Source organism: Dasypus novemcinctus, chromosome 15, assembly GCF_030445035.2.
Source record: "Dasypus novemcinctus isolate mDasNov1 chromosome 15, mDasNov1.1.hap2, whole genome shotgun sequence".
Classification (NCBI taxonomy): Eukaryota; Metazoa; Chordata; class Mammalia; order Cingulata; family Dasypodidae; genus Dasypus; species Dasypus novemcinctus.
The window spans coordinates 67,483,611-67,496,174 of NC_080687.1; the positions used below are offsets into that span (position 1 = coordinate 67,483,611).

At 36.7% G+C, this 12,564-nt stretch overlaps 1 pseudogene; it reads right to left on the reverse strand.

Moving 5' to 3' along the window:
- Window positions 1–1,240: 1,240 nt before the first annotated feature.
- The window catches only part of LOC101434748 (GPN-loop GTPase 3 pseudogene), a 69,649-nt pseudogene continuing 58,325 nt past the window's right edge, over window positions 1,241–12,564 (reverse strand).

Genomic DNA, 12,564 nt, shown 5'->3' on the forward strand with positions numbered 1-12,564 from the left:
TTTTTTTCTTCTTTATATTTTTCCTAATAGTCTTTGGAATAGCTAAAATATAAATTTCCGAAATGAAAACTTGCATTTTGGATCATTTCTATTTGCTTTAATTTATCAATAAATTATTAGACGATGAATATCATGTAGAAATAAAGTGAATTGGAGAAAATGGCTAAATGAAAACCTGCATTTTTGAGTAAATGTATTCTTTACACATAAATGTAACTCACACAAAGTTTCTTTGATATCCAATTTATAGTTAAGAACATACAAAATTGTTTAATTTTAATTCTAAGGTAATACTCTGAAATTCTCTTGATGCTGACAGAATCTATGGCACCTTCTCATTTTACTTTTACATTTTATATTAGCCAGTTAGTTGTGCACAACAAATACATGTAGCTGGGTTTAGTCTATAATTGTTTTACAGCCTATTTTTAAGCACATCTAATGGAAAATGGTCTGCTAAGTTCTGAGGCAACAGAGGAAATTGTTTTGATATACCCAATTATTGAAAATTTCCTCTTTAATTATCTAAGTTCTACTCATATACTAGTATTGAAAATTTCCTCTTTAATTATCTAAGTTCTACTCATATACTAGTTCTACTTCTCTAATACGAATAAATGCTGATTAATTATAAAAGGCAGTATGGTAACTGAATATAAACTTGTGAAAATTGCTTTTTCACAAATATGTTATATATTTTTCCCAAATTGGTATAATTGTTAATATATCTGGCATATTTTTTAAACCTGCCATAAAAATATTGTCATGGGACAAAATATTTTAATTTTTTCAGATAAATATTAGCATTTAATTAGAGTATTTTTATGTAGAATATTTAGGTGTGTAACTCACCCAAAAGTTTCTTTTTACACTACCATACCAATAGATGATTATATGTTTGTATAATGTAGGTAGAAAGATCCTGACCTTTTTCTTTTTTTTTAACAGTAGCATTGGTGCTGATTTATATTATATACAAATCTTTGTGCATTCATTTCAATTTTGACTTTTAAATTCTAAGTTGATACTGATAAAATAATACCAAACGATTCCACTTTTAACAGCAGCAGTTTCAGATTAACTCAGAACTTGATTCATGCATGCTGCTGGTAAAAAGCCAAGTATTTTTTTCATTAAAACACACAGGTTTCTACTATTGCATCCTTCTATAAGAGAAGAATGTTCTGCAGTTTCAGTCACAAGCTCTTCACATATATACAGTTACATTTTAGCAAAATCTTCATTCATTCTGGCATGCTTGAAAATATTCGTCAACATAGAAGATGACTCATCTTCATGTTCCTTTGGTTCTTTACATTCCAAATCTTCTCCATACTGAATGGCAAAATCAATATGCTATAATACAATGTTCATGCTTTCTTCGTCTGACTGATAGTAAGGTAAAAATCGAACCGTGCTGTAGTCATCGATCAGTCCACGAATAGCATTTGGTAATTTTCTGAATTTTGCACTTCTTAAGCCACTTGTAGAATCTCTAACAAACTATATACATCATGTATCTAGAAACTTTTCAATCTCTTTTTTAGCTTTCTCACTCAGAAGATCCATTTTCGTCATGATGTTAATTTGTGGAATTTCTAGAGAGATCCTTGCACTCAGGGCTGCCAAGATGCCAGAGAGAAACTTGAATGACTCCACCAGAAACTGAGAATCAACAAAGAAAACACCGAAGACTCCGAACTCCCACCGTTCCAGCTGCTGTACCAGCTGTTTCATCAAAGGCAGGTGAGTGGACAACTCAATCTGACCTGGACAATCAAAAAGGATGTAGTCATCTTCTACATGGCCAAGACGGTTCCCCACTCAGTCAAAATTATTAACAAAGGACTCCCCAAAACACCAATCCTCCCCTGGCCGAACCGCAGAGTCATCCTCCGTCACGTCGTCGACCTCCGTCAGTTCCCGGATGTCAGCCATCCCGGAGGAGGTGAGGGGTTGAGCTGCGGGATCGAGGTTGACAACCTGGACAGATGGAATGAGGGTGCTGGGCCAGGGAGGCACAGTAGGTGTTCTCTCGCTGTCGGGGCACCGGGAGGAGATGCCCGGCCAGGGTCCGGCGTCCGACTGGGCGGAGCGCGGTTTCTCGGTAGAGCCGGGGCGAGGGTGGCGGTGGCGGGGGAGGCGGTGGGGCGACAGCAGCTGACCCGCGTGGCGCCAAGATCCCGGCCTTTGAAAGGAGAAAAGGTGAGTTCAAACCCCTAATTTTTTCATTTACTATCTATATGATTTGGGGAAATTAATCATTGTACCTCTGTTTTTTCACCTGTAAAATATGGATACCAATGTTTAGCGCAAAGCTTAGAGGGTTTATTCATGACACATGTGCAATGATGTAAAACAATCAGCATTCTTATTTAGGTGTCATCCATTTATTGCATGGAAATTATGAAAACAAAATATTATTTATTTATTTAGTTTTGCTTCTGAGAAATTAGAAGAGCTGTTTAGGGGAGTGGCTGTAGCTCAGTGGTTGTGTGCCTGCTTTCCAAGTATGCGGTCTGGGTTCAGTCCCCAGTACTTCCTTAAAAAAAGAGCAAACAAACAAACAAACAAAATTTATGGACTATAGCAAAGGCAGTGCTGAGAAAGAAATTTAAGCCTATATTAAAAAAGAAGAAAGACTTAAAATCAAAGATTTAACTGAATACCTGCAAGGACTAGAAAAAGAACAGCAAACCAGTATCCAAGCAAGCAGAAGGTAAGAAATAATAAAGATTAGAGCAGGGAGAGGATGTGGCTCAAGCAACTGAGCACCTGCTTCCTGCATGGGACATCCCAGATTTGGTTCCTGGTGCCTCTTTAAAAAACAAACAAACAACAAGCAAACAAACAAACAAAAAAACCAGCTCAGAGGAGCTGATGTGGCTCAGTGGTTGAGCGCCAGCTTCCCACGTACAAGGTCTGGGGTTTAATCCTCAAGCCTGGTACCTAAAAAAGAAAAAAGAAAAAAAAAATCAGCTCACTATTTTTCCCCAAAATTAAATACTCATAAATATTATGCAAGTTTCTAAATTTTGTCTAAGGTTATAATATTGAATTCTGTAAAATTCCCCAAAAGTCCCAGTTATTTAGTATTGCCCTCTTTGAAAGAACTTCCATTGACAGAAGATAGGGAACTTAAGTATAATTAGTATAATTATGCAACCAGATCGATATATGTGTGTGTGTGTATACTCTTACTCCAATTTTAAAGTTTATTTTAAAATTTCATAGTAGCTGCAGTGTCTGCATCTTGAAGATTCTTATTGGGAGATATGACCAGAGGATATTTTTCAAATATCCTCATTTTCAAGAAAATTAATCTAGAATATATTCAGAAATATGTAACACTTCATAAATTCCTTCATTCTCTCTCTTACATTTTTCTCATTATTAAATAATAAAAGAACTAATTGCTGGTTCTCTAACTTATTGTTCTTAAAGATAAATAAAATTTGCGTAACTTTTTTTTTTTTTTGTGGTACCAGGGACCTCACGTGGGAAGCTGGTGCTCAACGACTGAATTACATCAGCTACCCTGAGTTATTTTTCTGTTTGTTTGTTTGTTTTTTGTTTTATTTTTAGGAGGTACCAGGGATAGAACCCATGACTTCATATGTAGAAAGCAGGTACTAACTGCTTCAGCTATATCTATTTGCTAACATGTTTAATCAGTCCTTATTAATACCATCCTAATGGAAAGATTCATAAAGGTAGTTTTTCTTTCAACATCCAGAATCAACTTTATGACAGTATATTGATAAATACTCCAAAAATGCACATTGCAAATACAATTGAAATTCTTTTTCTCTAGAATCTAATTTCAGAATTTATTGATAAGTCCATTTTAAAACAATATTAAATACAACTGAAATCAGAAAGAATGAGGTGAGTATTGGTAGATACAGATTTATAATGTAACATTTTACTTCTCCATTGGAGGTCAAATCTGATTTTATTGATGTAATATATATTGTATGGTTAAATTTTATCTGAAACAATAATTCTTTACTGATTTAAGTGTTTTTCTTCTTTTTTGAGGGAATCTTTTTTTTTTTAAAAAAAAACTTAACTCTGTAACAATAAAAATGTTTCTTTGTAAGTCAGTCCATGAAAAAATCCCATAAGCTATGTCATGACAGATTAATACGCAGTAGTTAAGAGTCAGATTACTTTGAGCCTGCAGTCTGGAAAATAATTAAGCAATATATAGAAACATTCTGTTAAGGAATTCAAAGATTCAGTTGGGTCTGTGGATTAGTAATGACATCTTTACTACCAGTTTAAGTACAGGGAGCCTAAATTCTCAGCCATCTGCTGTTTTGGATCTGTTTTCCAAGAATTGCTGAAATGATAGCTAACAGATTTAGAAAATATATTCAGCATGTAGTGACCTAGTATGTGACAGTATTCATATGCCCCACTACAAAGTGGCTTTAGAAAAAATCAGGACATTGCAATGTATATCAAATTACACCTGTGAGAAAAAAGTACTGAAATAATAATATTTCAAATAGTATTTTCTTTATTTTCAAATATGTTTTTCCCTAAAACACAGATGCAATAAATCAGGTAGTTTTCAATAATTGTTTTATGTTTTTTCTTGTGTTGTGCAAAAAACTTGTTCTCTAATAAATAGAAAGCTAAATTTCTAGAACCTTACTTTTTAAAGTGTATAGTAGAATACATTTTACTTATCTCTTCAAGAGTAGGTTTCAGCTAAAGGCCTTTCGACAATTCTAACTGTAACTTCCATGGAAAATATAAAGAGGATGTTTTTGGCTAAGTTTCACCTGATTGATATTATGGAACAAAGTCGGTCCTTATCATTAAGTTAAGTTGAACAACTATCATTGGTTATCTGAAAAAGACCATAGAATATGCTAATTCATAATGGTCAGCATTTTCACCCAGCTAAATCAAATTAAGGATGGGGATTAATAAGTAATAAGAACTAACCCAATATCCAAATAATCGACTTGTATATTAAAAAAAACAACATGTTCTTATCCACAAACATTCACAGTTCTGTACTTTTCATTTATCAGAAGACATGACAAATATTGAAGCCTCAGTGAATACTTGATAAATGAATTAGCAGTATACGGAAGACCCATAGTCAGATATTTTGACCGCAAAACCAGTTCTCTTTCCCTCATTCTGTATCCATTAAGCTCTTTCGTTGTTGAAGACATGGTAGGTTGGTTTGTTTCTATATGTATTTTCTTAAGTCTACAAAGGGAGCTCTGTACACAACAGGAAATATTGTTCTTGCTAACTGTTTTCGAAAAAAGAATTTACATAGGAATCATAAGATGGGGTCTTAGCTCTGCCATTAAAAATTGAATGTTACCTGTTCTTCCTGGACTTATGCTTATACCTTTGGGCCTCTATTTTTATACCTATGAAACAGAGACAATAATAGTAGATACTTAGCAGAGTTCTTGTAAGGACTAAATAAGGCATCACATGCAAAGGACTTTTTACAAAGTAAGTGCTCACTAAATGTTAATATATCAACCTAATCATTATGTGCATTTCGAGATAAGAAAATTGTGATCTGGAATCATTGAATACTATTTCATACTGAGGTATTTCTTTTGAAGTTTTTATACAACCCTGTCATTACAATTTTGTCATTATAACACTACTGAGAGGATGCTATCACTATCCCGAGTGCATAGGCAACTTCTAACTGTGAGTCACAGATCAGCTGGTGAGTTCTTAGAACTCCTGAGGACAGAATGAGAACTCTCCCACAACTGCCGCCTCCATATTTGTCTGTTTTATCAACTCCTAACAAGTAAAATATTTTACAGTTCTATAACGTATAATTTAAAATAAACACATATTTCTGGTTATATTTTATTTTTTAATAACTGGTAAAAGTATAAGATCTGACCTAGCTATAACAAATGTATATGTTTAATGAAATGGCCAGTTTTACCTTTCCTGACTGTAAATTTGTAAGCTGACCATTTAATGTGTACATAAAACTCTAATGCCACTGCAGTATAAAAGAAAAATCTGTTAAAATTCTATGTGCCTGCTAAGAAGGAGTTGAAGAAGGACAACCACCACACCATGGAGCCTAGAGTGCTTACAACTGAAAGTGGGAGGATTGCATCCAGCATCCATGTGGAATCTGAGCCTCCTCTTGACATAGAGGTGCAATGGACACAACCAATCCAATGTCCACATAGAAAAGGTGGCATTGGATTGGGAAAAGTGGACATGGTGGCTGATGGGTATGGGGAAAGGCAGGAAGAGATGAGAAGTGGAGGCGTCTTTGGTACATGGAGCTGCCCTGGATGGTGCTGCAGGGGCAATCACCGGACATTGTAAATCCTCCCAGGGCCCACTGGATGGAATGGGGGAGAGTATGGGCCATGATGTGGACCATTGACCATGAGGTGCATAGTGCCCAAAGATGTACTTACCAAATGCAATGGATGTGTCATGATGATGGGAATGAGTGTTGCTGGCGGGGAGAGAGGTCGGGTGGGGGTGGTGGGGTTGAATGGGACCTCATATATATATATATTTTTAATGTAATATTATTACAAAGTCAATAAAAAAAAAGATGGAAAAAAAATTCTATGTGCCTGAGACATAACTCTCAAATTAATTAAAATATTTTACAATTAATCTGAACAACCTAATATATGTATTCATATAGAAAATACATTTATTCTATAATACATCATGTGCTTAACTTCAGAAAACTCCAATAAAATTATGAATCCAATAAAGTTTCCCTAAGAAAGCATATGCTTATTGTTCAATTTTAAATATCAACTATACACTGCCGCCCAAAATAAAAGACTTCTAACAAGACTGAGTAATAGGGACAAAATTTACTCTCCTGCGTGCATAATTCAGAAACCCGATCAAATTCATGAAACATTTTTCAGGCAGAAAAACTAGCAGTGCAGGACAGTGATTCCTAGGAGAGGGAGATCTAACAGTGTGACCCCTATAATTGCCACAGCTTACCCTGTAGAGGAATTTGCAAGCTCCTGCAAAAGGATTGGGAATGCAAGTGGAGTATACAAATCTCCCTGAGTAGAGAAGTAAGAGATGGAAGACTCTGGAGGCCAGGGAGACTACAGTTCACCAGAAAAATAACAGGAGAGCTGCATAGTAAGAGAGCTCTGGAAATCTGAAGAGGGTCCCTTTTGAAGCTTTCCATGAATACTGTTCAAAACATAGCTATGATGACACAACATGAGACTGAGAAAAGAACCACAGAAAGGTGCCAAAGGAACAATAATCAGAGCCCACATGGGGCTAGAAATAGTTCATATCTCAATCAGCAAGACTGAAGAAACCTGAGCATTTATAGAAGATCAGCTAGAGTACTCAGAATGGTACTGCCTCACTACCTGAACAGAATTAGGCCTAAAGATTTTGAGTTTATCAAAATGGAGGCAAAAGACTCTCCAGGGTACTGATTCCTAACAGTATCTTTGAACAACAAAAATCTGGCAAAACCATCTTATTTAAAACTCCAAAAGAGAGTTAAAGGGTTGCATTAACTGGACAAATAATCAAGAATACACAGCTTTAAAAATGATCAGAAAAGCTCATGGTACACTTGCTGGTACCTCCTCCAACCCTTCCCTAGTGTGGTGTGAAGCTGGCCTCGCTCCCATTGTGGAACCCTGTCCCTGTTCCTGAGAAAACAGAGCACTCCCTAGGAGCATCCTGGGGTGCCTGTCTATTAATGCCAATCTACTGGGTAGCAGTCTGAAAGACTGCACCAGGAAATTCATCTTTGGCTAAACCTCCCAGAACTCTCCATGCAGGCAGAAGCAGCTTGCTTAGAACTAAAGTAATGTAAGAAACAATTAAGTCAGAGTGGCCTGGGACAAGAATTACTGGCTTTAAGACAGACAATAGTGCACCCAGGAGTGGAAAATTTGTTTCACAGGGAATGGAGGGAACATTAGGGTGCCTATAAATGGTGTGATTCCTGAGGCCAGCAGTAAGCATGAGCCCAGGACAAGACACAGGTTTAGAAAAGATGGAGAGGATCCTGCTCTTCACTTTCACTTTGGCTGGTCATCTTGATAGGAGACCTAAACATTGAAGCAGAGCACCAGCCAATGCAGAGCCAATTTGCAAAAACTGCAAAATGTGCTTTTATGCATTGGTTTGTTTGGTTGGATTAGCTTATGACTCTCCAGTGTATCTCTTTAATAGCACAAAATAGTTACAGATTTAAGGAACAGCCAAGAGTTTAAAGCCAAGAGTTAATAAATTAAAATATTAAATGTAAAATATACAACAAAAGGTTACAATACAAATAAGGAAACAGGAAATAATGGCCCATCAAAAGGAACAAGATGGGAAGCGGACTTGGCCCAATGGATAGGGCGTCTGCCTACCATGTGGGAGGTCTGCGGTTCAAACTGTGGGCCTCCTTGACCCGTGTGGAGCTGGCCCATGTGCAGTGCTGGTGCGCTCGAGGAGTGCCCTGCTATGCAGGGGTGTCTCCTGTATAGGGGAGCCCCATGCGCAAGGAGTGCACCCCGTAAGGAGAGCCGCCCATCGCAAAAGAAAGTGCAGCCTGCCCAAGAATGGTGCCGCACACACAGAGAGCTGACACAACAAGGTGACACAACAAAAAGAAACACAAATTCCCGGTGCTGCTGATAAGGGTAGAAGGGGTCACAGAAGAACACAGGGAATGGACACAGAGAGCAGACAACTCGGGGAGGGGGGGGGCAGGGGAAGGAAAAAAAAAAGGAACATGATAAAACATTCAGAAACCATCAACAAAGAATAGACTTTTGACATACCAGAAAAAGAGAAAAAGACTAAAAAAAATGATCTTCAATATGCCAAAGGAAAACATAGACAAAGTCCTAATGGATATCAGGGAAATGGTAAATAAACAATGTAAGGCTCTCAGACAGAGAGAGATATTTTTAATGAAACCAAGCAGAAATATTTGAATTGAGGACCACAATAACTGAAATGAAATTTCCAAAGGAAGTTTCAATAGCAGATTGAACCGGGCTGAAGAATAATCAACTTGAAGAAAAGAAAATTGAAATGACTCAGGATAAGGAGCAGAAAGAAAAAAAAAATTTAAAAGAATGGACAAAGTCTAAGAAACCTATAGGTCATCATCAAGCTTAACAATATAAACATTAAAGGAGTTCAAAAGGAGAAGGAATGGGCAAAAGGAATATTCAAAGAAATAATGCCAGAAAAGTTCTCAAATTTAACAGAAGGGGTAAATACAATAAATATTTAAAACCTCCAACAAATGCCAAACATGATAAACTTGAAGAAGATCATGCTCAGAAATATTGTATTGAAACTGAGGCATGCACAAGATGAGTGTTCTGAAAGCTACATGAGGGTCATGTTCAAATAAGTCCCAATTAGATTAAATGATGATTTCTTATCAGAAACTGTGGAGGCAAGAAGGCATTGGATGAAATATTTAAGTGCTTAAAGGAAACAATTGCCAAACAAGAATTTTATATCCAGCAAGTGTCTTTCAAAAATGAGTCAGTGATTAAGACAAGATAAACAGTAAACAATACCTGAGGATTTTGTGCCACAAAACCTGCTCTAGAAGTAATGCTATAGGAAGTCCCTCCGACTGAAAGCAAAGGACACCCGAGAGGAGACAATGAGGCAAAAAGAAACAAAGATAACCAGTTATGATAAATGCCCATACTATTGTAATGTACTTTCTGGTATATAACTCTACTCTTTATTTCTTACAGGTTATAAAATTCAAATGTAGAACAAGTAATGATAAAGTATGGTTTTGGACAATTAAAAGAGATATACTTTGGAACAAGTACATTGATGAGCAGAGAGGTATAGGAAAAGAGTGTATGTATGGTATTGAAGTTAAGTTGGTATTAAATCAAACATGATTGTTGTCATAGATAAAAATTTAAGCCCCATTGTAACCTCCAAAATACCTGAAAAATATACACAGAGAAGAAAATGAGAAGGTGCTCAAATGGTACACAACAAAAAAATAAAATAAATATGGCAGTACAGTAGATATTAGTAAGATTTGAGAGTAAAAATGGTATGATTTACAAATTCCAAATAGCAAAATGCAGAAGAATGTCCTGCATTATCAGTAATTACTTTAAATGTAAATGGATTAAACTCTCCAAAGAAAGATATTGGCAGAATGGAAAGAAATGCTGTCAATAAGAGATTCACTTTGTCAAAGACAAAAATAGGTTGAAAGTGAAAGGATGTAGAAAAAAACATGCAAATAGTAATCAGAGGAGAGTGGGGCTGTCTATATTAATATCTGATAAAATAGAGCTTACATAAAAAATGTTATAGGGAGGAATAAAAAATTTTCACTAAATATTGACACAGGAATCACATCAACAAAAAGACAAAAATTATAAATGTTTATGAACCTAACGGCAGAGCTTCAAAAATTTGTGAAGCTTGCATTTACAGATTTGAAAGGAGAAATAGACAGTTCTACACTAATAAGAGACTTCAATGTGCCACTTTCAATAATGCACAGAGTCAGAAGAAACAAGATGGTATTGGTCTAAAAGGTCATTCACCAGCTCTCTCACAAAAAAATCTGAGAAGGGGCAAGATCCTGCCTGAGTGAGCTATTTTGGGAACCCACAGAGCAGGAGGCTTCAGGACATTGATCTGGAGGGAGCTGGACAAAGAGATAAAAAGCTCAAGGGAAAACCATGAGTTTCTGGCCCAGGTGGTGGTTGGAAATAGCAGGTGGCTAAGCCCCATCCTTAAGGCAAAAAGCCATTGTGAAACCCCTGGCTCCCACCAGCCACCAAGTGGGAGGGAGTGTTCTCCAAGAGTAAGAGGGTCTTGGCAAAGAGTGGAGAGTGGTTTCCTTTCTGAGGGTTTGGTTACCTGGACCCCCTTTGAACTTTAGGGGCATACCAGCTAGCAAGAGGTGGCCCCTGGGAAAAGGAGAGAGACAAATCAATGCAAGCAGCCTGATTTACCTTGCCTACCTGTGAGGGAGGAATTTGGGCTGTGAAAGGGCTAAGTCAGGTGATTCACTTGTCTGGTGCTGTAAATGAGGTTTGAGAGTCCTTTCTCTGCAGTGAATTAAGATACCAGGGTCCCAGTTGAATTTCAGAAGGGAACTTAACCTCATCAGGAGAGTTGAAGAGAGTATCTGATCATACAGGCTATCATATCCTGCTGTCCTGAGAGAGACAGCAATAAGAATAGAAAGGGGGCAGGGACAGACAAGTTCCTAATCAGCACAGCATTTTTTTACCAAATTGGAAAACTATGAAATTTATTTGGAAGGGCAAGAGGCTCTGAATAGCCAAAGACTTATTGAAAAAGAACAATCAAATTGCAGGAATCACAGTACCTGACTGCAAAACTATAGTGGTCAAAACTTCATGGTTTTGGCATGAGAATAGACATGCCAATGGAACCAAATCGAGAGTTCTGATATAGATTCTCGCATATACAGTTCATCTGCTATTCAAAAAGGCCACTACCCACTCAACTGGGAGAGAATGGTCTCTTCAACAAATGGTGTTTGGAGAACAGGATATCCATATCCAAAAGAATGAGAGAGGAACAATATCTCACACTTTATACGAAAATCAAGTCAGGATGGATCAAAGATCTAACATAAGAGCCAAGAGCATAAAGACCTTGAAAGATAATGTAAGGAAACATCTACAGGACCTTGTAAGGGGAAATTGTTTCATGAACTTCACACCCAAAATATAAGCAGTGAAAGAAAAAATAGATAAATGGGACCTACTAAGAATTAAAAACTTTTGCACAACAAAGGAGTTTGTCAAGAAAGTGAAAAAGCCTATCTGATGGGTGAAGATATTTGGTAAGCATATATCTGATATAGCCTAATATCCAGCATATATAAAGAAATTCTATATCTCAAAAATAAAAAGACAAACAACACATTTGAAAAATGGACAAGTAACTTGAACAGACACTTCTCCAAAGAATAAATACAAATGGCTAAAAAGCACATGAAAAGCTACTCAACATCACTAGCTATTAGGAAAATGCAAATCAAAACTACAATGAAATATCATCTTACACTCATTAGACTGGCAGCCATTAAAAAAAAACAGGACTACAAGTGTTGGAGAGGATGTGGAGGAAGAAGAACGTTCATCCACTGCTGGTGGGATGAAGACTGGTCCAGCCATTGTGGAGGACAGTTTGGTGGCTCCCCAAAAACTAATTATAGATCTGCCATATGACCCAGCAATTCCACTTCTGTATATAACCAGAAGAACTGAAAGCAAGGACATGGACAGATAATGCACACTGATGTTCATAGTGGCATTATTCACAATTGCCAAAAGTTGGAATCATCCCAAATGTCCATCAACAGATGAATGGATAAACAAAATGTGGTATATACATACAATGGAATATTACTCAGCTCTAAGAGGGAATATAGTACTAACACATGAGATAATATGGATGAATATTGAGGATCTTATGTTGAGTGAAGCAAGCCAGGCATTGAAGGACAAATATTACATGACCTCACTGATATGAATTAAGCAAATTGACCAGACTCAGAGG